The sequence below is a fragment of the Canis aureus genome, chromosome 38 (genome assembly GCF_053574225.1).
Source record: "Canis aureus isolate CA01 chromosome 38, VMU_Caureus_v.1.0, whole genome shotgun sequence".
Classification (NCBI taxonomy): Eukaryota; Metazoa; Chordata; class Mammalia; order Carnivora; family Canidae; genus Canis; species Canis aureus.
The window spans coordinates 6156874-6182612 of NC_135648.1; the positions used below are offsets into that span (position 1 = coordinate 6156874).

General features: G+C 42.5%; 1 long non-coding RNA gene across 25 annotated transcripts in view; it reads right to left on the reverse strand.

Annotated features, from left to right (window-relative positions):
* LOC144307339 (uncharacterized) overlaps positions 1–25739 on the reverse strand; it is a 68738-nt gene that overhangs the window by 28397 nt on the left and 14602 nt on the right. For 19 of the 25 annotated variants that reach the window (XR_013374231.1, XR_013374232.1, XR_013374227.1 and 16 more), the window contains 7 exons: positions 22213–22258; positions 16988–17135; positions 11563–11672; positions 11243–11392; positions 4374–4559; positions 1145–1739; positions 592–809 (listed from right to left, as the gene is read on the reverse strand). This is a non-coding gene — a long non-coding RNA (uncharacterized LOC144307339). The remainder of the gene's footprint in view (positions 1–591; positions 810–1144; positions 1740–4373; positions 4560–11242; positions 11393–11562; positions 11673–16987; positions 17136–22212; positions 22259–25739) is intronic. The other 6 variants (XR_013374233.1, XR_013374215.1, XR_013374212.1 and 3 more) reach the window with 6 other exon arrangements.

Consider the following 25739-nt stretch of genomic DNA (forward strand, 5'->3'; position numbering starts at 1 on the left):
GAATGTACCATGCTGCACAGCATCCACAGGCATGAAGCCCCTTGAGAAGAGACCACCTGTATCAGTTGGGATTAGATGCAACTGTATATAATGGAAAACCCCCAAATATCTGAGGTTTAAACACCAAAAAAGTTACTCTGCCATATACAAGAGGTCTTTGGGGGAGGCAATCTATGATTGAAATGAAATCAAACAGGGAATGAAGGGTGAGTAGACGACCTGCGGGGTCAGCCAAGCCAGCCCTGTGTCTTCTGGGCTACCCTGCACTGGCCCTGGAAGGAGCCCATTAGATGTTGTTGATTTGATCTGATCAGCAGCAGCCAGGCAGTCTGATCTAGAAGCAACTTTGCTTTCTGCCTGCATAAGCAGGCAATTCTTTAGTCTGGCCCACGGCACAGGGGCTAAGCAAATAGGGCATGGTTTTTCCAGTCTTTGTGAATTAGGAATTGGTCAAAAACATTGATATTTTCTCTTGGAAACCACAGCTCTATGTGAAAATGAAAGGAAGTTATTCCAATTTTCTAAACCACCCAGGCTTCTCAGTTAGGTTAGAGATGAAAACTCACTGTGTTATTCTGTCCTCAAACTCACCCCGTGATTCTCCCACACACAGATCGATGGAAAGTAGTCACATCTGAAGGAGTATGGGGTCGAGGGCAGGTACCTGATGTCCTCTAGCGATGCCACTGAGAATGTGCCCATTCTCTTAATGCGGAGGCCCTGCATACACATCCATCCCCTCTAGAAAAGACAGACTCATAGACCAACTCTTGTCCAATCCTTGGGCAAGATTTGTAAAAACCCCTTGCCTATTGGGAAGGGAAATGAGATGCAAAGTGAGTGCCTTGCGTAATCCTGAAGGCAGAGCTTTTTTTTTTTTTTTTTTAATTTTTTATTGGTGTTCAATTTACTAACATACAGAATAACCCCCAGTGCCCGTCACCCATTCACTCCCACCCCCCGCCCTCCTCCCCTTCCACCACCCCTAGTTCGTTTCCCAGAGTTAGCAGTCTTTACGTTCGGTCTCCCTTTCTGATATTTCCTACCCATTTCTTCTCCCTTCCCTTATATTCCCTTTCACTATTATTTATATTCCCCAAATGAATGAGAACATATAATGTTTGTCCTTCTCCGACTGACTTACTTCACTCAGCATAATACCCTCCAGTTCCATCCACGTTGAAGCAAATGGTGGGTATTTGTCATTTCTAATAGCTGAGTAATATTCCATTGTATACATAAACCACATCTTCTTTATCCATTCATCTTTCGATGGACACCGAGGCTCCTTCCACAGTTTGGCTATTGTGGACATTGCTGCTATAAACATCGGGGTGCAGGTGTCCCGGCGTTTCACTGCATCTGTATCTTTGGGGTAAATCCCCAATAGTGCAATTGCTGGGTCGTAGAGCAGGTCTATTTTTAACTCTTTGAGGAACCTCCACACAGTTTTCCAGAGTGGCTGCACCAGTTCACATTCCCACCAACAGTGTAAGAGGGTTCCCTTTTCTCCGCATCCCCTCCAACATTTGTTGTTTCCTGCCTTGTTAATTTGCCCCATTCTCACCGGTGTGAGGTGGTATCTCATTGTGGTTTTGATTTGTATTTCCCTGATGGCAAGTGATGCAGAGCATTTTCTCATATGCATGTTGGCCATGTCTATGTCTTCCTCTGTGAGATTTCTCTTCATGTCTTTTGTGAAGGCAGAGCTTTTAATCTGGGTCCCAACGCTCAGTCCACTGCTCAAAACAACACAACCCAAACTATTATTGAAAAAGGGAAAAAAACAAACAACAAAAAACAACCTCTACTACTGAGAACCAAAGGTTTGAGATTCAGAAACGTTTTTACATTGATTTGGTTATCCAGATCAGAGTTTGATTCTTGATTTTTATCTTGCTTTGGTCTCTATGAAGTCATCAGTTTAATCCAATCATTATTCATTGAAAGCTTACCCAGGGATCAGCAATGTTATGAGGGGGGTACAGAAGGACCACAAGATATGACCTTATGTTACTGTACTGATAGGATATAGGACCATGAATTAATGAGATTAATTTTTTTAAGATTTTATTTATTTTTTTGACAGAGAGTACACACAAGCAGGGGGAGCAGCAGGCAGCGGGAGAGGGAGAAGCAGGCTCCCCACTGAACAAGGAGCCCAATGTGGGACTCAGTCTCAGGACCCTGGGATCATGACCTGAGCAGAAGGCAGATGCCCAACTAACTGAGCCACCCAGGCGCCCAAATGAGGTTAATTTTTAAACAAATGCACCAAAGACTATATACGTTCATGTGAGCAGTACCTCACATTAGGAAGGACACAGCCCAACAATGGTGTCAGTTGCTCAAAATATTTTTAGAATCCCTATTTAGGAATTCTTTTCAATAGATGAACCAAATTATACTTGGTCTTTTTGCTTTGAAAATGGAATTTATCTTTCAAGGCAAACCAAAGTCATTCAGAACCAGGTCTGGTAAAACAGGTGGGTGATCTGTTTAAGGTTCGTGGTGACATTCTATCAGCCCAGGGTGGTCCTCCCCCAGACCTCTTTATCCATAATAGAATAATCTTTGTGTGTTTAGGCCAGTGGTTCTCAAACTTCAACATACATCAGAATCACATGGAGATGGCTGGGTCCAATTTCTGATTCTTCAGGTATGAGTGATGCCAAAGAATCTGCATTTCTAATAAGCTCTCAAACAATGCTTGAGATGGTGCTGGTCCAGGAACCACACTTTGAGAACCACTGCTTTAAGACAGGTATTTTATCTTTCTTTAAACATAGCTGCACTTAATTTTACTGGCTATAAATTATCATTGCTTTCAGAGAATTGCTTTACTACCTCTCATACTTAGCTCTGGACACTTCATGGCCTTGCACATTCCAGGTATGCAACTGGACACGTGCCCATGGTCCCTACAAAAAATGTATCACTTTTCACCCAGAGACACAGAGGACAGAGCTAACATCTATGATGGAAAGGGCTCATGGACATGTCAGTGATTAGAATTTGAGCCTTGCCTAGCACCCAGGCAAGTCACAGAGGGTTAGGGATGGAACGTCCCTGGAAGGGACATTGATCATCATCTAGTCTAACTATCCCCACTCTTATTTGACAGCTGAGGAAACCAGCTTACCCAGTAAGTTCACCCAACTGAACCCAAGTGCAAGGTCACCCAGTAAGTTACAGGACAGTTGCACAGGATCCGTGAGGAAGTCTCAGTGTCACCTTCTGTCTACAGAGAACGGGATCATGAGCTCACAAAATCAGTACCAAATGCAACATGGGGTAGGTCTAATATTGTATGTACGTTCCCCGAAGAACAGACAGTGCAAATCAGACTGCATATTTCTTTTTTTTTTTTTTCGGACTGCATATTTCTATCCCTTCCATCCTATAATAACTGTGATGGTGGGATCCCTGGGTGGCGCAGCGGTTTGGCGCCTGCCTTTGGCCCAGGGCGCAATCCTGGAGACCCGGGATCGAATCCCACATCGGGCTCCCGGTGCATGAAGCCTGCTTCTCCCTCTGCCTGTGTCTCTGCCTCTCTCTCTCTCTCTCTCTCTCTGACTATCATAAATAAATAAAAATTAAAAAAATAATAATAACTGTGATGGGAAACATCACTATTTGCCCCCCCTCCCCATGTGGTGAAATATTCCTCATACTCAAGACATAACTGTTGGCTCCATCTCCAACAATAAGCCCTCATTTCTAGGAGATGACAGGGGGAGGTGAAGCGAAGGTCAGCTAGAAGGCACATCCTCCTAGAATGCACTTCTTTGGTGTAAACATTTGCTATTCATAGCGAATGTCCACATGCCAGCAGAGAAACGGTCAAGAAACCACAAAGAGTTGACTTGGCTGACCCCCAATGATGTTCTAAGCTTCAGCACAGTGTCAACATCTGGTCTCAACCTCTTTTCAATCTGGTACCAATTGATGGGATGGCACTGATGCTTTAGAAGCCACATGCGAGGAATAGGCCACTGGGGAGGGGGAGTGTGAGGAGGGGGGAGTCTTCACAGTGGGGAGAAAGGCTGGAAAGTTCAGGGAAGACAGAACCTGGGGAAGCCTGATTTCTGCTTTATTGTCTGCCCACTCTGGAACTGGCTGCTTATGATGATGGATCAGGCCCTCAAACCACAGCCATATGGCACCCAAAACCCCCATTGCATTTGCTCAGGCTCACAGTACCCACCCCGTCTGTGCCCCTGAAACAATACACAGCCCCTATGGAAGAACTACTAACATCCCCTCCCTTTTTCCGCCAAGAGTTTTGTCCCTTTCTGCCTCCCCCGACCCTCACCTAAAACCTGCTGGAGCTTCACCTTCTCTAGAAAACCATCTCTGACTCACTTACCTACCTGCCTCCAGGAAACTTTTAGGTGTAATTCCTTACAGCAGATTGAGTGCATTCTCTAACGTGAGCATTTTATCTTGTTTTTAGTGATCAAAAGCAGGTGCTTTATTTCCTTGGCCAGCTTTTGCTCATGTTGTTCTCATCACTTCCCCAGTTCTTCTAACTCCTCCTCTTCCCTGTGGGGCACTAACTGTTTAAGGTACCAAGAAGACAGGTCAGTGCTCCTGAACTGGCCCCCACATGTTAGGGCTGAGCCACTCCCAGAGTGCTGCTAACAGTTTGGGAAAGCTTGAAAAGATAGGTCTGGGAAAGGTCTGGAGGTGCGTCTTCAAGAACCCACAAGGGCAGGTGTGCATGGTTGCTATGGTTACCAGGCCTTGACCCTCTAGCCACCTCCTCCCAACAAGACAACCCTCTGTGAAGCACAAAGACACTCAGGTGCTCAAATCCAATTCACCCCAAGAGCTGGAAGAGTGGTGACAGTCATATCAGCCAGCTTGTCACACCGTCCTGGCATAGTTAAAGGTCACCAGGGCTGTGAGGGGAACACATGTGGAAAGCCACCTGATGAATACCTGTTAAGATTAAAATGAAATTAAACAGCCAAGTCAAAGCCCAATGTTCCCTGCAGTCTCTGAGTTTCGTTCTGTTTTGCTTTGTCTCTGTTTTCTCTTGAACCAGAACTAGCATCACATCTGTCCGTGTGGCTCTTCTGTGCCTGGGCAGCCAAGGCCCTGGATGCAAAGAGGGTTGGGGGCAGCAGGGAAATGAGTGAGCTCAGACTCCCATCAAGACAGTCTCCTCTTTCTACCTGAGCCTCAAACTATGGTTTTCCAGGCTCCAGATGGTGATGATGATTGTTACAAAGCAAGCATTATCCCTGTTAATGAGGATAATAAAACGGAACAATTCATGACCACCAACATATGGAGCACCCAACAAAACACAGATTTACCCCGCATTACCAGGAAATGAAGTTTTCCACATCAGTGAATTTTCTGGAAAATTAGGGCTTACCTCTTTAGCTTCCATATTTTTTCTGAAGATGTTAACCATTTGGGATGGAAATATGTGTCAAATATGAAGTACCCTTTCCTCTCTTGCTACACATTTTTTTTTACATTTTTACATTTTTACATTTTTTTTCTGGACATCCCATTATGAACATGCAGTGATGCCTGGGGGGAGAGAGGTGTCTCCATGTGTAATGTATTCGGGTCTTTACTGGGACAGACCACTTGGCCTTGGCTTAAAATCAGCTGTATGCAGGACTTGCTGCCCTTGACAGAAGGCACCCTAAGTGAGAACCAGGGCTTTCTATCCTTACCCGGGTGTCCCCTACAGCCCTGCCATACAAAAGGGGGGTTCCCAAAATAGCAAATCAGCACCCGGGTGGTTCTCAGAAATGCAGACTCTCTGGCCCCATCCCCGACCTGCTGAATGAATTAGATTCTGAATTTTAATAAGATCTTCAGATGATTCACATGCACATTAAAAGTAGAGAATTATTATCCTCCAGCTGTGCTTGCCAGCTTGTCCTCGGCCAGTTACATCACCATCACCTGAGGATGCCTCTCAGCATCACAGGACTTGAGGCCCTGGTTAGACCCCAGAGCCAGAATTTCCCAGGAGTGAAACCCAGAAATCTATTTTTCTCATACTTAGGGATGATTCCGATGTGCACCAATACGGAGTACCCCTCTCTAGATTCTGCTCTCAGGAGGTGCTCAAATTGTTTTCCATTTTAACGCCAGTTCTTCATTTCAACATTTACTAACAAACCAAACCCACAAACTTTTGCAAAGCATGAGGACTTTCAACCAAACCTCCTGACAAAGGCATTTCTGCAGCTCCTCCACCATTTCTTGAGGCTTGGGGAACTTGAGTTTGCATGGGGGGCTGCTTCTCCAGCCCAGAGCTGTGCACCACTGCCCAGCTTCCCAGGGTGATAGACTTGGGGCTTCTGCAGACATGTCCGCGGGGACAAAATTCAAATGCCCGTAGCCTCCTCAGTGCCCCTGGGCTTCTCCTGCTGCTCCTGGTATCTGAAGCCCGCAGGAAATGCAGCCACCCACTGCCAGAACAGGCAGTGGACACCCCACCCTGCACTCCAGACCACAACCCAGATACCCTGCTCCCTGGGTGCTGAAACCACTCCCCCTGGCACACATGTGGTCTTTATTAGTCTTCATTAAATTGAATGGGATCTTTGTCTGTTTCCTGGGATCCTGTCTCTTCCTGCACCAGCAAGCTGCCAGGTGTTGGTCCTTTTTGTCTAAGCAGATACAATCCCATTTCTAATTTTCTGACACAGTGGTTAAGGTTTCTGACTTTACTGAGTGAAAGAAGCCAGGCACAAGAGGATCCCTGGGTGGCTCAGTGGTTTAGCGCCCGCCTTTGGGCCAGGGCGTGATCCTGGAGTCCCAGGATCAAGTCCTTCGTCCGGCTCCTGGCATGGAGCCTGCTTCTCCCTCTGTCTGTGCCTCTCATGAATATATAAATTTAAAAAAAAAAGAGAGACCAGACACAAAAGGCCACATAGTGTATGATTGCATTTGCATGAAATGCCCTGAAAAGACAAATCCATAGAGACAGTAAATTTGTGGTGGCCAGGAGCTGGAGGAATGGGGAATGAGGAGCCACTGCTAGCAGGTACCAAATTTCTCTTTGGGGGGTGATGAAAATAAAATATGGAATTAGATAGTGGTGATGATTGTATAATCTTTGTGATTATAATAAAAACCACTGTTTGTACCGTTTAAAACATGGAGATGTGAATTGTATCTCAATTTTTAGAAAGATCTTGGGCTTTAGAATTAGACTATTTGAGTTCAAATCTGGCCCCTGCCACAACCCAGCTGTGTTACCTTGGAAAAGCTAATTAACCTCTTTGGGACCCAGCTGCATAGTCTATAAAGAGGATGACAAAAGTACTTCTATCATAGGTTTGCCATGAGATCTAAATAAGATAATCTTTGTGATATGCCTGGTATGTTATAACTGCCAATAAATCTTCATGGCTAACTTTGAATTCAACAATTCTCAAATTTCAAAATGCATGAGAATTACCTGAGGATCTTAGTAAGATGAATGCCCCTTAGATTTTCAGATTTATAAGCCTGGAGCTGGCTTCAGAATCAGCATTTTTTTTTTTTTTTTATAGGAGCATCATATTTATTTATTTATTTATTTATTTTTTTTTTATTGGTGTTCAATTTACTAACATACAGAATAACACCCAGTGCCCGTCACCCATTCACTCCCACCCCCCGCCCTCCTCCCCTTCTACCACCCCTAGTTCGTTTCCCAGAGTTAGCAGTCTTTATGTTCTGTCTCCCTTTCTGATATTTCCCACACATTTCTTCTCCCTTCCCTTATTTTCCCTTTCACTATTATTTATATTCCCCAAATGAATGAGAACATATAATGTTTGTCCTTCTCCGACTGACTTACTTCACTCAGCATAATACCCTCCAGTTCCATCCACGTTGAAGCAAATGGTGGGTATTTGTCATTTCTAATAGCTGAGTAATATTCCATTGTATACATAAACCACATCTTCTTTATCCATTCATCTTTCGTTGGACACCGAGGCTCCTTCCACAGTTTGGCCATTTTTAATAAGCTTTTCATTCTGATACAGATGGTCTGGAAATGATACTATAATAAATACTGTCCTACACTCTCGTAAAATGGAAAAATTGAAAAGCAAACGTTTTAAGAATTATGTGTTAGCTTCCCACTTAGGATGTAGATAACTGGAAGGAACATCACTCCTACCCTTACACCCAAAAAAGTTTGGACAATCTGCAAATTCACAACTTTTCTTGAAAAATTGTCCATCTTGAAGGACAACCAGCTACCCCCTAATCCAAGGAAACTATAGGCACCTTCAGAGGGAGATAAATACAAGCACTTAATTATCTGGGGCCAATGCCAGTGGACCCAGAGAAGAATAATTCACCTAAAAATTTTAACAAATTGCTAAAGGCTGAGCTTAGGCCAGCAAAAGACTATAGAACTCCTGGGGACATAGACAAAGGCAAATTCACACCCTCTTGTGGGGTTTCCTCCACAGATATCATTAAGTATACACCAAAAAGATTGGGAATAGGACACAAGTCTTCATGTAGCGTCCTATGGACTGGGAAAAAGAAGTAGCAGCCGCTCTGGGACATGCATCCAGGCGGGAAATTCCACCTGGATCTTATCCCCTATTAAATTTAGCCTTGAAATATTGGTGAAATGGCAACACCCTGTCACTCTTAGGACACTGGTGAAAAAGCTATTGTAGCTGGGGGAAAGGAGGTGGGAGTGGAGGGGTAAACTATAGCCTTGGGAAGGAGCAGGAATATGTTCTGGATCCAGAGCTACAGCTAGAGGTAAAGGACATTCCCAAGATCTAGAGATGCTAGAAAACTGAGGCTTAATCAGAACATCCGAGAATGCCTCCCAACCACCAGGCTAGCAAGCATCTAGCAACTAGTGATAGCACTCTACTGCTGAAAGAGGTGCAAAAGCATGGTGAGAGACCACCACAGAAGCACAGTGCAAAGAGAAGATGTACATCCAAGGATAGAGCAGACATTGGAGGAAAAATACATTCTAGCAAACCAGCCTAAACACCAGAGGAATTTAAAAACTGTGTTCTACTAAAAGTAACCATAGCAACAACAAGGCCTAAACTGGTCCACTCCTAAGTAGGTAGGCTCGATCCCCCACACTAAATGCTAAGAATTGGAAAGACATGCCCACTGCCAGGTGTAACAACCATTTAACTCAGTCTCTGAGAGCCTAAACAGATGTCTGATTTTCATCAAAAAATTACAAGGTATACAAGGAAACAAGAACAACAAAAACATTGTCAAGAGGCAAAGCAATCAACAGAACTAGACTCAGATATGATATAGATGTCAGAACTATCAAATAGGGAACTTTAAATAAATATGATTACTATGTTAAAAGGCTCTCATGGACAAGATGGGAAACATGCATGATGAGAGATAGGTAACTTCCATCAAGAGAGGAAAGTGTAAAAAAGAATCAAATGGAAATTCTAGAAATAAAAACCATGGTCACAGACATAAAGAATGCTTCCAGTACGCACATCGGTAGACTTGAAATAGTCAGGGAAAGAATAAATAAATTTAAAGATAGGTCTATAGAAATTACCCAAACTGAAATCCAAAGAAGAAAAGAGTTTAAAAAAATAAGAATAGGGTACACAAGAACTGTGGGACAATATTGAGCAGGCTAATACGCATGTATTTGGAATCCCAGGAGAAAACAAGGCAGAAAAATATTTTAAGAAATAACATATTTAAACTTATCCTCATTTGTTCCATTTTCAGTGCTTTTTATTTCTTTGTGTAGATCCAGGAGTCTGTCTGGTATCATTTTTATTTGCCTGAAGAACTTTAGCATTTCTTGTATTCCTTGGTCTGCTGGAAGTAAGTTCTTTCAGTTTTTGTTTGTATGATAAGATTTTTATTTCTCAGGGATCCCTGGGTGGCTCAGCAGTTTAGCACCTGCCTTCGGCCCAGGGCATGATCCTGGAGACCTGGGATTGAGTCCCACGTCGGGCCCCCTGCATGGAGCCTGCTTCTCCCTCTGCCTGTGTCTCTGCTTTTGTGTGTGCGTGTGTGTGTGTATCATGAATGAATAAAATTTTAAAAATATATTTTTTTTATTTCTCTCTCATTTTCAAAAGATGTTTCTCCTGGGTATGTAATTCTGGGCTGACCTTTTTTTTTCTTTCAGCAATTTAAGAATGCTACTCCACTGGCTTCTTGCTTGTAGACTTTCTAACAAAAGGCTGTTGGAGCTGTTATCTAAATGCAGTGTGTCTTTTTTTTCTTAGCTGTAGTTTGAATGCTATGTTTGTGTTTTGGTATTTATCCTCTTTGATGTTCTCTGAGTTTCTTGGATCTGTGAAGACCAATATCTTAATCTTGGACCTATCTCTCATTAGGAGGGTGTGATTTTTAAGCTGAGGACTGACAAAGGAGTAAGTCTTAGCCAGAAAAAGAAAGATTGAGAAGTGAGTTTCAGAAAAGAAAATTCTGAACAGATGGGAGAAAAGGCATGATTAATGGTCTACAGATGAGAGATCCTCACATTTAAGGCAAGTAAAAACGACCATGGTAGTTAAGAAAATAAGGGCAGATGGGAACATGCAGTAGATAAGGTTGGACAGTTAGAGGATACATTTTGAGAGACTGTGTAACACACATTAACCCTTATTCTTAACATAGACATTGAAGGCTTTTAAGCAGAGGAGTGACATAATCAAATTTAAATTCTTAAATTCCTAATTCATAAGGGTCATCTTACTGACTGGAGAGTATAATTGTGCATAATGTCTTAGATTCAAGGGTCCACACATTTCCTTGGATAAAGTCTGAAGCTATGGTTCGTTTCTCTTTTCCATCTTTCTCTGCTATACCTCCCATCACCTACTACATACCTCTGAGCCTTCCTGCAAAACAAAGACTCCATTCCTTTGAATCTTGCTAAGTGTTTACAAATATCCTCTTTCCTCCAGACAGTTAAATTATATTGACTAGCCTTCTTTATTATTAGATGTGGCCACGTGCCCGAGTTCTGACCATTATGAGCAAGAAATAAACTTTTTTACCACATCACTAAGACTTAGGGGTACTTAGTTCCAACATTTCACCTACTCTGACAAATATACAAAGCAACCAACTAGTTACAAATAAACTACTTCTTAGATAACTAGTAAATTCCTTGGATATATTATTTTATTAAAATATCATTTTATATAGAATGATAAGAATAGATAAGTAAAAGTTTGTGTATTCTCCAACTCATACAACATTGAGGGCCACACACTTTACTTGACCAACCTACCTCTAGGAAGTCTCTGACAAAACTCCTGGAATTCATGTTCTTCATTAAGCATAGTGTGGAACAATAAAAAGTGCCTTGATTTTATAACAGGAGAACCAATATTCCAGTTCCTCTGGTCCATGTTGAACTCTTTGGTGCCCATGTCTTAAGCTGTAAGAGCAGAAATAATACCAGTCTTCAAGGGTAAAGGATTACATTGTAAGGATTAAGTGAGGCAATATCTCTGTGGTAGGTTGCTATAATTTCACCGATATCTACAGCCTTTACCAGGTGACATTGCAACTGCTCGAACCAAAAGGAAGGGGCACATTTCCCCATACCTTGACCCTGAGCTCATCCCTGTGACTTCCTCCAGCTGGTCTATGAGTATACGAGGACTTGCATGTTTCTGCTTGCTCTCTTGTGCCTCTTCTATCACCTCTTCTGCCACCTGAGGACATGTCTGGGTTAGTTTGTTCAAAGATAGGAGACATGGATCAAGGCTGAGTCACCCAAGTCACCTCAGCTCGAGGCCATCCTAGATCAACTGACAGCCAGCAGATGTCCAGCTATATGAGCAAGCCTAGAAGGCCCACAGAGCCACCGAGCAAACCTCCATACACATGAGCAATAAACACTCATTGTTGTGTGGCACTGAGATTGCATGGTTCTTTGTCACATGGCATCATTGTGGCCACAGATAACTAATAGAGTCTGTGAGATTAAGTCCCCACAAAGTGTAAAATACTACACAAATGTAAAATGTTAAAGCTCAAGAAAACTATACATATTATACAATTATGTTTAGATAATTATTTATGTATATACCTTAAATGTATATTTGTATATTCTATATATTAGTATAATATATAATTATATACATAATTTTCCTGAGCTTTAATAGTTATAATTTATAAATTTTATATATAAACCAAATATATTAATATGCTAATTATATATAATTATATAATTATAATTATATTGGCCTATGAGATATTAGAGTCTATGAAAAAAATCCTCTTTAAGTCCTTTTTCAGAGAGTCATGAAATCAAAGTTTGAGTTGGGCAGAACCTTGGAGGAGAGCTAATCTACCCTTCTACCTGTGTGTGGAGCCTCTTTTTTTCTCAGCCACATTGATTCTCTCTCTCTCTCTCTCCTTTTTTTTTTTTTTTTTTTTTTTTTTTTGTGCCAACAGACTTGTTTCCTCTAGCCCTTCTATGCTGAAACATCCTTACACCCTTCCTTCTCTCTAACAATACCTGTGTGGACAACCCAGAGGGTTTAGTTTCATCCTTCTCAGTTGGCCACTCCTCTGCCTTGACATCTGTTACTTATGCTTTGGTGGTGCTGCGATCCACAATTTTTCCAGATGCCTTCAACATGCAGCCACTTTACAAACTAAAAGTTGCTAATGCCGTATCATTTATCACATTTTCCTGCATATTGCATTAATCTTAAAGACCCGGCTTAATGCACACAAGGACACCCTCTCTGAATGTAGAAGGGCTGGTCTACAAAAGCTCATAAAATAAGCATCCTCCTGGATTTCCAAAGGAATGGAAAACCACAAGAATAAATTGGAAGAGAAATCAGGCAAGCTGTTTTTTATTTTCTAAAGGAAGGAAGAAATTATTTAGCCTGATTCAGGGCTCTTTCAGGCACCTCACACATTATTATCACTGAACAAATGCTTATTATTCTTCTTAGCAATGAGGTAACCCGAGATGGACCTTTTCTTCCCTAAAAGGAATCAGGAGTACTTCCAAGTCCCATTTCTGCATCCTAAATGGTATCTTCACCTCAGCAGCTGAAGGATCTTTTTTTCTCTAACCTAGAAGAAGGCAGGAGGCAGAGTGCCTGTCTAGAAAAATGACAAATCAGACATGACATACATACAGACCTATTACTTCTGTCATATTTCTCCTCTTAACTTTTCTCAGCAATTAAGGTTTCCATGAGCCTCCCACTCCTTTTCAAACCCTGCTCGTGAGGCAGTTGTAATTAAATTCCCTTGATTTCCCAATGCTGCTTCTTTGTAAAATAACTTTATCTTAGAAAAGTTCCCTTTCTACATTTCCCCACACACCCTTTCCTGACTTGGACTGTGATGGTGAACAAAATATTTTCCTCCCTCTCTTCCACTCCTAGATTTGGGTTAAGCAATGCATCCTCCAGAAAGTCCTCCCTGAGCACCTACCCCAACCTCATTTTGAAGCCCTCTCTCTAGGCTCCCATAACCCTCCCTATATACTCCTATCATATTTACCACACTGTCTTCCAGTCATCAATGTGTTCATTGTCTCCCACACTTGGCCTGCACACAAAGGGCTGGGTCATGCCTCCTTTGCTTTTCATCCATGAAGCCAGACTTGCCAGTAGAATTCAGAAGGAGGAACACTGCTGTGAGGGCTGCTTATGTACCCTCACAGCAACTATTTTGCTCCCCTTGACAGTAAACTCAGTGTGCTGAAGCTGAATCAAGGATTGCCTTTGTTCCTGCCATGTTAGCATCACAAAGAGAATTTACCTAGAGATGAGCATCATGGAATCTTCTGAAATCATCAAATTATCAAATAACTGTTGGGTACCTGGTCTGGGGCCAGATTGATCAAAGCACTATGGTGGTGGGGAGGTGAGGGAGGTAGTAAGGAAATATATAACTAGGTCTCAGACAATAAGAAACATCTAGTTGGAGATTTTGGAGCAGGGAGGAAAAGGGAGAGAGAGAATCTTAAGCAGGCTCCATGCCCAGTGCAGAGTCTGACATGGGATTCGATTTCACAACCTGAGATCATGACCTGAGCCGAAATCAAGAGTTGAACACTTGAGGCACCTGGGTGGCTCCTTTGGTTAGGTGTCTGACTCTTGATTTCAGCTCTCAGATCATGATCTCAGGGTCCTGGGTTAGATCCCTGTGTCAGGCTCTGCACTCAGCAGGGAGTCTGCTTAAGAGTTCTCTCTCTTCCTCTCTTGTCTGCCCCTCCCCCCACCAGCACTCACTTGTGCTTGCTCTCTCTCTCTCTCTCTCTCTCTCTCTCAAATAAACAAATCTAAAAAAAAAAAAAAATGTCAGACGCTTAACCAACTGAGCTACCCAGGCACCTCTATCTAAATGGGCATTTGAATATATTCATATAAAACACTAACTTTACATCAGAGTATATGAGTGTGAATAAATTACAAACACAGTAACAGTGAGAGAAGGAATCCAGACAGGGGGAAGGGGGAGAGTGCAGAGGAAGGAAGAAAGTTGGAAGGGTTTCAAGGCAGCTTTAGAAAAGAAGCTCTATTTGGGTCTTGGAGGAGAGTAGGATCTCAGGAGAGGGGAGAGGAGAGTGTGAAGCCTTTGCAAGGAGCAGCATACACAAAGGTATGGAGGTAGAATCTGAGGAGTCTACTTAGATTTGGGGAATGCATAGATGTGCTGGTTAGGAAGAAGGCCCCATGATGAGGAATGATGGGAAGTTAGGTTCCACAGCCAGACCAAATTATCTGGATTTGCCCCCCAATAAAAAGAACCACCTAAGTCACCTACTTCGAAAAGGCCCCATCAAATCCATGTCCTGCACAGGAAATGTGCACTTAGCAAGGAATGTGCAGCATTACCATAACTCAGCCACCACCGATTACTCTTCAAGAGCACCATGTTAACTCTTGGTTAACCAAAGGGTATTTCTCTAGTCTGTGCCCTCCCTAACTCAACCAACCGGTACATTTTGCACCCCCACTGTGCCCTGCCCTCTGTACTGAACTCCCTAAATCAAAAATGAAGGAGACAGAATTCCTAAAGAATGTATTTCATCTTAATTTCCATCTTCCATACTTCTCTCTTCTACCATTTCTTAGGCACAGTATACTTCTACGGGTTCCATCAGGCTCCAGACCTCCTGTAGCCCCCCCTTGTTAAACACATTTTAAACATGCTTGTAGATTTAAAGAGAGGAAAGAAGAAAAACAAGTCAGTAAATAATTGGAGGTGAAATGGTTAAATCTTGAGAGCCTTCCTTGTAATGTTAGATCTTCAGCTATTCTCTCCTCGGTGGTTATGAGTTGGCTCTATCTGCCAGCAAACCGTCTTTGCATCTCCCTCTAAAGAGAAATAAGACATCTCTCTTCTTGACTAAAGGAAGAGTTGAAATCATGGCCATGCCACGACAGCACAGTCCAACTCACCCTTCTGAGCCTGACTTCAACCAGCCCCTGAGCCAGCTCCAAAACAACAGCATGCCTGGTAAACTCTCCCTCTTACCATGCCAGGCCATGTGTCTCTCATCATTCCTCAAATCCCACCCTTTCTGTTGTCCTTTAGGACTCAGAGACAAATAATTAAGTGTTTCCCCTCATCAGATACTGTCTACTCATGAAAGGCTTTGGCCACTTTCCCTGATGGATCACCACCCCCACCCCATTTAGAGATTCTAAATTCTCCTTCACTCCTCACCCATAAACATATGCACCTTTGAACTGTACTTGCTATGAACAGCTTATATTTGAACTCCTCTGTGGCATCCTAAAACCTCTCTGTGTGTCTGATAGCCTTTGGTTTGTGGGGATCTGAGGGGCCAGCCCTGTTGGGGTTGTCCTCATAAGTGGATTGGGACAAGACTACACCAAACAAGGATTCACACCTGATTTTCTCACTTAAGAACAACAGCAAAAACTAACATTTCTAGAGCATTTATAAAATGCTTTCATATTCATCACCTCTTTTTTCTTCAACCTAGCCCTGTGAAGTAGGATTTCCTTCATCCTCTCTGAGTAACGAAATGGACATTAAAGCAGGTGACCAAAGCTTGCCTTTGGTCAAGCAATACGTGGTGCTAGGAAAACTATTTAAGAAGAGATCTATCTAGATCCTTCACCTGGCACTGTAAAACAAAATAAATTTTGGACAGATTAAAGACTTAAAAAATAAAACTATTAATAAAAGGAGAAAATGTAGTTAAAAGATTTGCCTGGTCTCTGGACAATGAAAGATTTTTTTTCAGGCATAAAAGCACTGGGAGAAGTCAAAAAAGGAAAAAATTATTCCATCAGTCTACATAAAAACGTAGAACTTTCATATGTCCCAAAGCAAATAAAAAGCTAACAGCCATCTGAGGAGAAACTGCCTGAAAAACAGCCAGGCAGTTGTGGCACAGCCTTGCTTAGGCACCAGCTGGAGCCAGCTCTAGAAAACTGGGACTTTGGCTCAAATGCCGAGGCCAGTTCCAAAGGACCTCACCAGCTCTCTAGTGAAGGGACATTCGAGCAGCCCATGGCCAAACCTGCATAGAAAAAAGACTGAAAGCTCATCCAAAAGTGAATAGTGGTAATGGAATTATGCATTCCTTTTACTTTCTTCTTCATACTTTTCTGTATTTTCTATGTTTTTGCCAAAAGCATCATAATCAGGGAAAAAAAGTTTTCATACTCAGAATAAACAGGGGTTTTATTTTAAAATGAAGACTGAGGTGTCTGGGCGGCTCAGTTGGTTAAGTGTCCAACTCTTGGTTTGGGCTCAGGTCATGATCTCGGGGGTCGTGGGATCAAGCCCTACTCGGCAGGGAGTCTGCTTGAGATTTTCTCCCCTGCCCCTTCTCTCTCTCTCTCTCTCTCTCTCTCTCTATCGATCTCTATCTCTATCTCTATCTCTCTCAAATAAATAAATAAACCTTTCAAAAAATAAGATGATCAAAGGATTTCTGTTTTCCTTAATTGTTCTCAGTCTAATTACCACATATCTTCCCAGAGTGATGGGTCTAATATATTCATGATTTACTTACAGACATTTGAGGTAGGACGTTACTTTCAGAACAGAACTTTAAACTACACACATCCCCACAGAATACTGCTTTTGGTTTGCTTTCTGAGCTCTTTGCTTCCTTCAAGGTTTAGGAGGAACTTTCCAAGTTGCTTCTCATAACAACGGCACTGGAAGGAAGAAGAAGCAGGTTGGGGGAAAGGGAGTTCTCACTTCCTGTCTGCACCACACAGGGTGGGGCAGGGGGCCTACACCACCACATCAGCTGTGATAGGTGATATCGCCACTCGACAAAGACCAATGTTCAGAGTCAAGGACCCTGATACACATCTCGTAAAAGCTGGAAACAGGATTCAGTCCAGGTTGGTTTGGCCCCAAATCTTTGCTAACTCATCTACACCTCACTGCCTTCAATCAAGCTATATTGACATCCTGCATCCCAGCCAATTTGAGGGAATTGAGGGAGTTGATCAATTTGAGGGAGTTGAAATGCCTTCGCATGCAACAGGCAATTCTGCCAAACGTGGACTGAGAGAGTCAAGAGTTTGTGTCCTAACATCAGCCGCGTCAAAGAGCCAGATGTGGGAAATATCAGAAAGGGAGACAGAACGTAAAGACTGCTAACTCTGGGAAACGAACTAGGGGTGGTGGAAGGGGAGGAGGGCGGGGGGTGGGAGTGAATGGGTGACGGGCACTGGGGGTTATTCTGTATGTTAGTAAATTGAACACCAATAAAAAATAAATTAAAAAAAAAAAAAAGAGCCAGATGACTTTGAACAAGTTTGGTTTTTCTTCCCATAGAAGCAGTGGCTAGGACTAGTGGTTTCAAAAGGTCTTTCCTACTCTTAAACTCTGACTCCCTAATATTCATTTACATGTGTGAAAATGGTGCTCTCCACAAGCCAGTGCTAGTCATTCTGCCTCAAGGCCAGAGGACTTTAACCAGTTCCCTATGATTGCCTTCCCCAGAACTACTGATGAAGTCCAGCTCATTTACTATGACATTGTTTACTCGCAGAAGACTAAGACCAGCTAAATGCCACTGGAGAAAGAACTAGTTAAATAAGCTAAGACCCAGCCGTACAATGGAATGCAGTACCGACACGAAAAAAAATGGGAGATTTAGCCAAAACTTTCAATGCTTGCTCAGTTTCCAGGATCACACATTCTTATGTTTTTCTCCTTCCTCCCTGGCTGTCCCCCCTCAGTCTCTTTTGCTGATCCTTCCTCCTCTTTCCAACGTCTAAATGTTAGAGGAACCCTGGAATTGGTCCTGGCCTTCTCCCTACATTCTTTGTCTGCATTCAATCTCTGATGCTTCTCAGGGCCCAGGGGTTAAAATATCACCTGATGACACCCAAATTCCTTATCTCCAGTGCTAATATAAGCCATGCCTTCCAGATTCATATATCCTATTGCCTTCTAAATGTTGGTATTGGGGCATAAAATAGGCATCCTGAGCTTAACACATCTGAGCCAGAAAATGGCAATCACCACATTAGCCCCTCCATCTCTATGGCTCCTCATTTGAGTAAATACAAAACATTCACCCATTCAGATCAAGAATCTCAGAATTATTTTGTTTCCTTTCTCTCACACCCCACATTCAGTAGGTTCTATTCCCAGAATATACATCTGTTAGATCAAGCCACTGTCACCTGCCTCCTGAGTAATACCACATCCACCTGGTCACCCTCAATTCCACTCCTGCCCCTTGACAGTGTTCACCTCACAGCAGCCAGGAGTATCTTTATTTTAAAAATTCATTAGCTATGACCCTCCTGCCCAAACCACCAATAGCTTCATGTGTCACTTAGAATAAAAGCCAAATTCCTTACCACAGTCTTAGGGTCTATGTGCTGTGTCCCCTGCCTGCTTCTGTGACTTCCTCTCCAACTACACCTCATTTTTCCCCAGCCACACCTTCCTGTTCCTCTAACAGGCCAGATACACCTCCCACCCTGTGATCTTTGTCCATGCTCCCACCCTTGTGTGAGGTCACTCTTCTCCTTGTTTAAGGAGGTAAAAGACCTATACTCTGAAAACTATAAAACAATGATGAAAGAAATTGGAGATGACACAAAGAAATGGAAAGATACCCATGCTCATGGATTGGAAGAACAAATATTATTAAAATGTCCCTACTATCTAAAGCAATCTATAGATTAACTGCAATCCCTATCAAAATACCAACAGCATTTTTCACAAAACTAGAACAAATGATCCTAAAATTTGTATAAAACCACAAAAGACCCCCAATAGTTAAAGCAATCTTGAAAAACAAAACTGAAAGCATCACCATCCCAGATTTCAAGTTATACTACAAAGCTGTAGTAATCAAACCAGTATGGTTCTGGTTCAAAACTGACATTGACACATAGATCAATGAAACAAAATAGAGAACCCAGAAATAAATCCATGAGTACATGGTCAATTAATCTTCAACAAAACAGGCAAAAATATGCAAAGGGAAAAGGATGGTCTCTTCAATAAATGCTGTTGGGGAAACTGGTCAGTTACATGCAAAAGAATGAAGCTGAACCACTTTCTTACACCACACACAAAAAGAAATTCAAAATGGATTAAAGACCTAAATCTAAGTCCTGAAACCATGAAAATCCGAGAAGAGAACACAGGTAATAATCTCTCGGACTTCAGCCATAGCAATTTTTTTCTAGATCTGTCTCCTGAGGCAAGGGAAATAAAAACAAACTATTGAGACTATATCAAAATAAAAAGCTTCTGCACAGCAAAGACAACCTATGGAATGGGAGGAGATATTTGCAAATGACATATCTGATAAAGGATTAGTAGCCAGAATATAGGAAGAATTTACACAAATTAAACCAAAAAAACAAATAATCCAATTAAAAATGGACAGAAGACATGAACAGATATTTTCCCAAAGAAAACAAACAGATGGCCAACAGACCATGACTGAAAAGATGCTCAACGTCACTCATCATCAGGAAAATGCAAATCAAAGCTACAAGATGCCACCTTACACCAGTCAGAATGGCTAAAATCAAAAACACAAGAAACAACAAATGTTGGTGAGGATGTGGAGAAAAATGAACACTCATGCAGTGTTGGTGGGAAGGAAAACTGGTGCAGCCATTATGGAAAACTATATGGATTTTCCTCAAAAAATTAAAAATAGAAATAACCTACAATCCAGTGATGGCACTAGTAGGTATTTACCAAAGAATACAAAAACACTGATTCAAAAGGACACATGCACCCTTATGTTTATAGCAGCACCATCTACAATAGCCAAATTATGGAAGTAGCCCAAGTGCCCATTGATTGATGAATGGATAAGACTGTGTGTGTGTGTGTGTGTGTGTGTGTGTGTGTGTGTGTGTGTGTGTAGGAATATTATTTGGTCATTAGAAAAAGAATGAAACCTTACCATTTGCAACACATGAATGAAGCTAGGGAGTATAATGCTAAGTGAAATAAGAGAAAGACTACTCATATACAGAATTTAAGAAACAAAACAAGTGAACAAAGGCGGGGGGGGAAGAGACAAACCAAGAAAATGGAGAAACAGACTCTTAATTATAGAGAATCTGCTAGTTACCAGAAGGAAGGTAGATGAGAGGATGGGAGAAATAGGTGACGGGGATTAAAGATTACTCTTATCATGATGAGCACTGAGTAATGCATGGAAGCGTTGAGTCACTATATTGGAAACCTGAAACTAATATGACACTATATGTTAACTATACTGGAATTAAAATTAAAAACGTAATAAAAAACAAATAAGCATTACATCTGAACATAAATAAACATACTGGAATTAAAAATATAAAAAATATAAATAAAGGTATTAAATAAATAAAAGTATTAAACCAAAGCATCCATACTTTTAAAATTTTTCTTCACAACAGTTATCACTACCTAACATTATATTACATAATTTTCATTTACTTGTTTATTTTCTGGTCATGTCCCTAGAATGTTGGGGAGTGAGATCTTGCTTTTCTACTGCTGTACTCTCAGAGCCTGAACAGTAGGAACTGGCCCTTGGTTGGCACTCAAATATTTAAGTTGAAATAATTGATGAATCTACATGCTGTTAAAAGACAATCTTCAAGTATATTGTTACATATAAAAGCAACATGCAGATGACATCCAGAATACCTTTGGAAGGACACACAAATTGTAAAAGGTGGGTTGCCCCTATGAATGGGGACCAAAGAGTGAGAGTAGGAGAGAAATGTACTCTTTGGTGATCATTTTTTGAACTGTTTGAGTTATTCTCCAGGGGCATGAACTAATTTCAATTAAAAAACAAATCCTTTGTCCTGTCACTTGTGTTGTTCTAATTTGGACCTGTTTTGCTTAGTGATAAAATTCCTCAACTTACCCTCTTGCTCCACCAGGGTCCTCATATTTGTCCAGTTCACTTGATTTCTCTAAATAAAGGTCACCACATCCTCTAATTATTGTTTTGGTTTGGTTTGGTTTTATGGGGTGGGGAGGGATTCCTTATCACCAAGACCAAAGACCAAAGTTTGAGTTCATACAAATATACTATTCCAGCGTGCTCCCAGGCTGGTGGCTCCCTGTGGAAGGGCACCTCTCCACTCCCCTCCCAGGGAAGTTCAGAGCCCTGCTGTCTCCAGGTTAAATCTCGCCTTTGCTCCTGGTGACTCCTGGCTGTCCCAGACCGCCAGGCTGCCAGTTCCAGATTGCACCAGTCTCATAATCATGCATCATTGGCTTGCACAAGGTGTTCGTAAAGGACAGCTGAAATGCGCCCTTTGGGAGGAGATGAAGGGGCTGTTTCCTGTCCCACTGCTTGTCCCTGGCCTAGTTTCACAGAACCCAAGATCCAAAGACACAGCTGCCTTGGTTCACAGACGGTAAAACAGAAGCCTAGAGAGTGAAGTGCTTGTCCAAGGTTGCACAATGAGTTTAAGAAAGCACCAGGACTAAACTTCAGGCCCAAATCTCTGGTTCCAGACTCTTTCCAGCTAGACCTCCATTCCAGCACCCCTGAGTTAGCCTGTCCCTCAGCTCCACACGTGGTTTTCAGAGGAGTTGAAGCAAAAGGAAGGAGGAAGAGAATGAGTTCACAACCAGAGAAGTTTCTGGAGGTTCAGAAGGGGCTCTGGTCTCTCGTGGCTTTTACGAGGGCTCAGGGCCAGCCCATGGGCACTCTTGGAAGCTCCAGAAAACACCTTAGCAATCCCAAACCTCAGCCTCTTTCACAGACTCCCACACACATCCTTTCCTTACCACGCTTCACAACCAGGTGTACTTTGACTGCAGGAACCTCTTTCCTCTAAAAAAGAAAAAGAAAGCAAAGCATGGTAAAAGCAGAGCACATTAAATAAGCAACTCTTTGCTTCAGTAATGTATTATCAAAGGGAGGAATGTTCAAGAAAATACCAAGGACACGCGAGTCAATTTTTAATAAATGTATTCATCAGAGGTGACGTGCTCACACTCTTATGGTCAAAATGCATGAGAAGCTTTGGGACGGGTGTGACCGGGACAGAATCAAGAGGCAGCCACCACTGTAGCCTTCATGCAAAGCCTCGAGAAAGTTCATCATCTTCGGGGCTTTCCCAGGCAGGACAGGAGGCGATGGTCTCATGCAATCCGGCATTAGGGGCAGAGAGATTGCCTGCATGGCACACACTTTGTGTGGCCATGCTGGAGGTCTGAATTCACGCAGCTGTGTCCCAGCCTCATCAAACACATCCTTGGACTGTTCAGTCCGGGAACCTCATCCGCTGGTCTTGCTGTCCTTAGGGATCTGAGCAGCTTCCCTCTGAGGACCTTAGTTATGTAGTTCTTTTGGAAATCTTCTGAGACTGGCTCTAACCCCTGACAGTACTCAAACAGCTATTAATAATAAACCTTATTCTAACTTGCCAGCAAATCAGTAATTATTACTGCAGTTGCTATTTCTTCGGGGAAACTTTCATGAGTGTACCATTTTGTATTCCTGTTATACATTCTATTAGTAGCTCAGAACCATTACAAAATCGCAGGAAAATAATAGTTGCTACCTTTTGTTAAATACTTTCCTGGATGCTGGGTGCCCGTGTGTGTGGCCTGAATATTTCCTTTATGCTCAAACCCAGTTCAGGAATATAATGTGATTACCTACATTTTACACCTAACAAAAATGAAGACAAAGTCAAGAAGTTGCCAAACAGCTGAGAGTCGTGTACACCTCACTCCATATTTTATCTTTTTTTTTTTTTTTAGATTTTATTTATTTATTCATAAGAGACACAGAGAGAGAAAGAGGCAGAGACACAGGCAGAGGGAGAAGCAGGCTCCATGCAGGGACTCCAATGCAGGACTCAATCCCGGGTCTCCAGGATCACGCCCTGGGCCAAAGGCAGGTGCTAAACCTCTGAGCCACCCAAGGACCCGTATTTTATCTTTTTTTATTAAAGATTTTTATGTATTTGACAGAGAGGGAGAGAGAGAGCACAAGCAGGGGGAGCAGTGGGCAGATGGAGAGGGAGAAGAAGGCTTCCTGTCAAGCTGGGAGCCCAACGAGGGGCCCCTGGGATCAAGACCTGAGCCAAAGGCAGATGTTTAACTGAATGAGCCACCCAGGTGCCCCTGGAGCTCACACTTTAACCACCAAATTATAATGCCTCTCATCATTGAGTGTCTAGATGTCCATGGGATACTAATTGGCATCATGAAAGAAGTGATTCTTCTGTGGCCTCTACATCTGCCCTTTCTACTACTTAACCAAAGGGGTGGCAGTAAGCTCTAGATTAGCTTCACGCGACTGCAGCCAGGCATGCAAAGACAACCCCCCTTCAACAAAGCACTGCAGAGCTTTTATATGGAACACCACAGAAAACAGTAGGTCAGATCATTCATTCCCTGAAAAAAACCTTTATGACATCACACTTTATAACACATACTATTAACTGGCAATGTAATGCCATTCACTTAATTTCCCCTAACAAGAGTGATTCAGGCCTACTATGAGCTAGATATCATGTGAATAGGTCTATATTCATATAAGGAATTATACATATTCATATAATGAGTTGGTCCCTGGGTCCCAAGACACTCTCAGTCTAGTGAGAAAAATGTATAATTGTACATTATAAGGAGAATTGTCATAAAAGTACAAAGCCCAAGAAAGCCTAGGATAATTCTGTCTGGAAGAATCTGAAGAGGCCCAGTCTTCACACTGGGTGTGCAATTTAAACTGGGTCCTGAGGAGTGAGCAGGAGCTCACAAAGCCGCGAGAGGATGAGAAAGAGAATCCAAAGGGTAAATAATGTAGAGAGGCCTGGCACACTGCAAGTGCCAGCAGGTGCCAGCGAGCACCTATGTGGCTAGGAGGTAGCAAATGAGCTGGGGAAGGGAGGTTGGGTCAGGTCCTGAGGGTCTGGGACACGATCTGTACACAGGACAACGGTGAGCCATTAAAAGTTTGTGAGCAGGGGAGCAGAGCAATTAGAAGGCTTTCCTGACAAAGAAAGATCACTCTGGAGGCTATGTGGGCAGCAGATTAATAGGTATCTGGGTCTGGGTAGATTTTGTGGCCTTGAATATTTAACTAAATGAATTTCCTAAACATGGAAAATATGATACATTTTAATGCCTTTCTGTCTCTCTCTCTCTATGGCAACTAATCTTAATTATCTCAGAATTCTGAGTTCAAGAAGATACCTCACCTGTTTACCTTCAAAGGGAACAAGTCAAGGGTTTACTCTGAGTATTAAATGTGCATTTTTATAGGTCTAAGTCTTAATTAAATAGCGGCCAAACCCAGATGCAGGTTACTGAAAGTGTCAATACCTGGAATGATAAGGGGAAAAATATTTTAGAAGTCTCTGCGTTATTATTAAAAGAACAGAAAATTCCTGTTAAAAGCCAACTTATTGTACCCTGCTGTCTATTCAGGCTGCCGTAACAAAATGCTGCAGCCCGGGTGTCTTATAAACAACAGATATTTACTTCTCACAGTTCTGGGAGCTGGAATCCCCATTTAAGGTGCTGGCATGGTTGGGTGAGGAATTTGAACTGGGTCCTGAAGAGTGAGGGTCTCTTTTTTTGGGTCTCGAACTTCTCGTATCCTCACAGGGCAGAGGGGATGGGGAGCTCTCTGGGGCCTCCGTGATGAGGCATTAATCCCATTCATGAGGCTTCACCCTCATGACCTAATCACCTCCCAATGTCCTCACCTCCTGATACCATCACATTGACCTTTAAGGTTCAACCATAACATGGGTTCCACTTACTACATGTAAATTCATGCCCCTCCTGTTCTCAGAGCACCTTTCCCTGTTACAAGGAAAGTCTGTGGAGGAAATACGATCCAGTCTATCCCCTTGTCCCTCTGCACCTGCCACCTCCCACCACCTCCCCATCCCCCACCACATATGTGGGCAGACACCCAACACCCAGCACCGGTGCTGTAACCCAATTCTGCCATTAGGGTTTAGCCGACACCAAAAGTTTAAACAGAGTCATCCCCAAAGCACAAAACCCGGGGTAACCAACCAGGACAGCAGGACAAGTGGAAAAGGAAGCAATCTCAGTAGGATCCAACCAAAGGGGTGGACCCAGCACCATATATAGATTAGCCTTTGCAGCCGGTGGGTCATGTTTTCATTCAGAGATCTGGCCCGGGCTCTGGGAATGTTGAGAAATCAGAGACTGCGCCTCTCCTCAAGAAACATCTATCTCTTTCGATGATTCCTGCGATTCTATAACTGCTTGAGTTGTTCCGACGGGGAAACTGAGGTTCAGAGATGCTAATGCGCTTTCAAGAC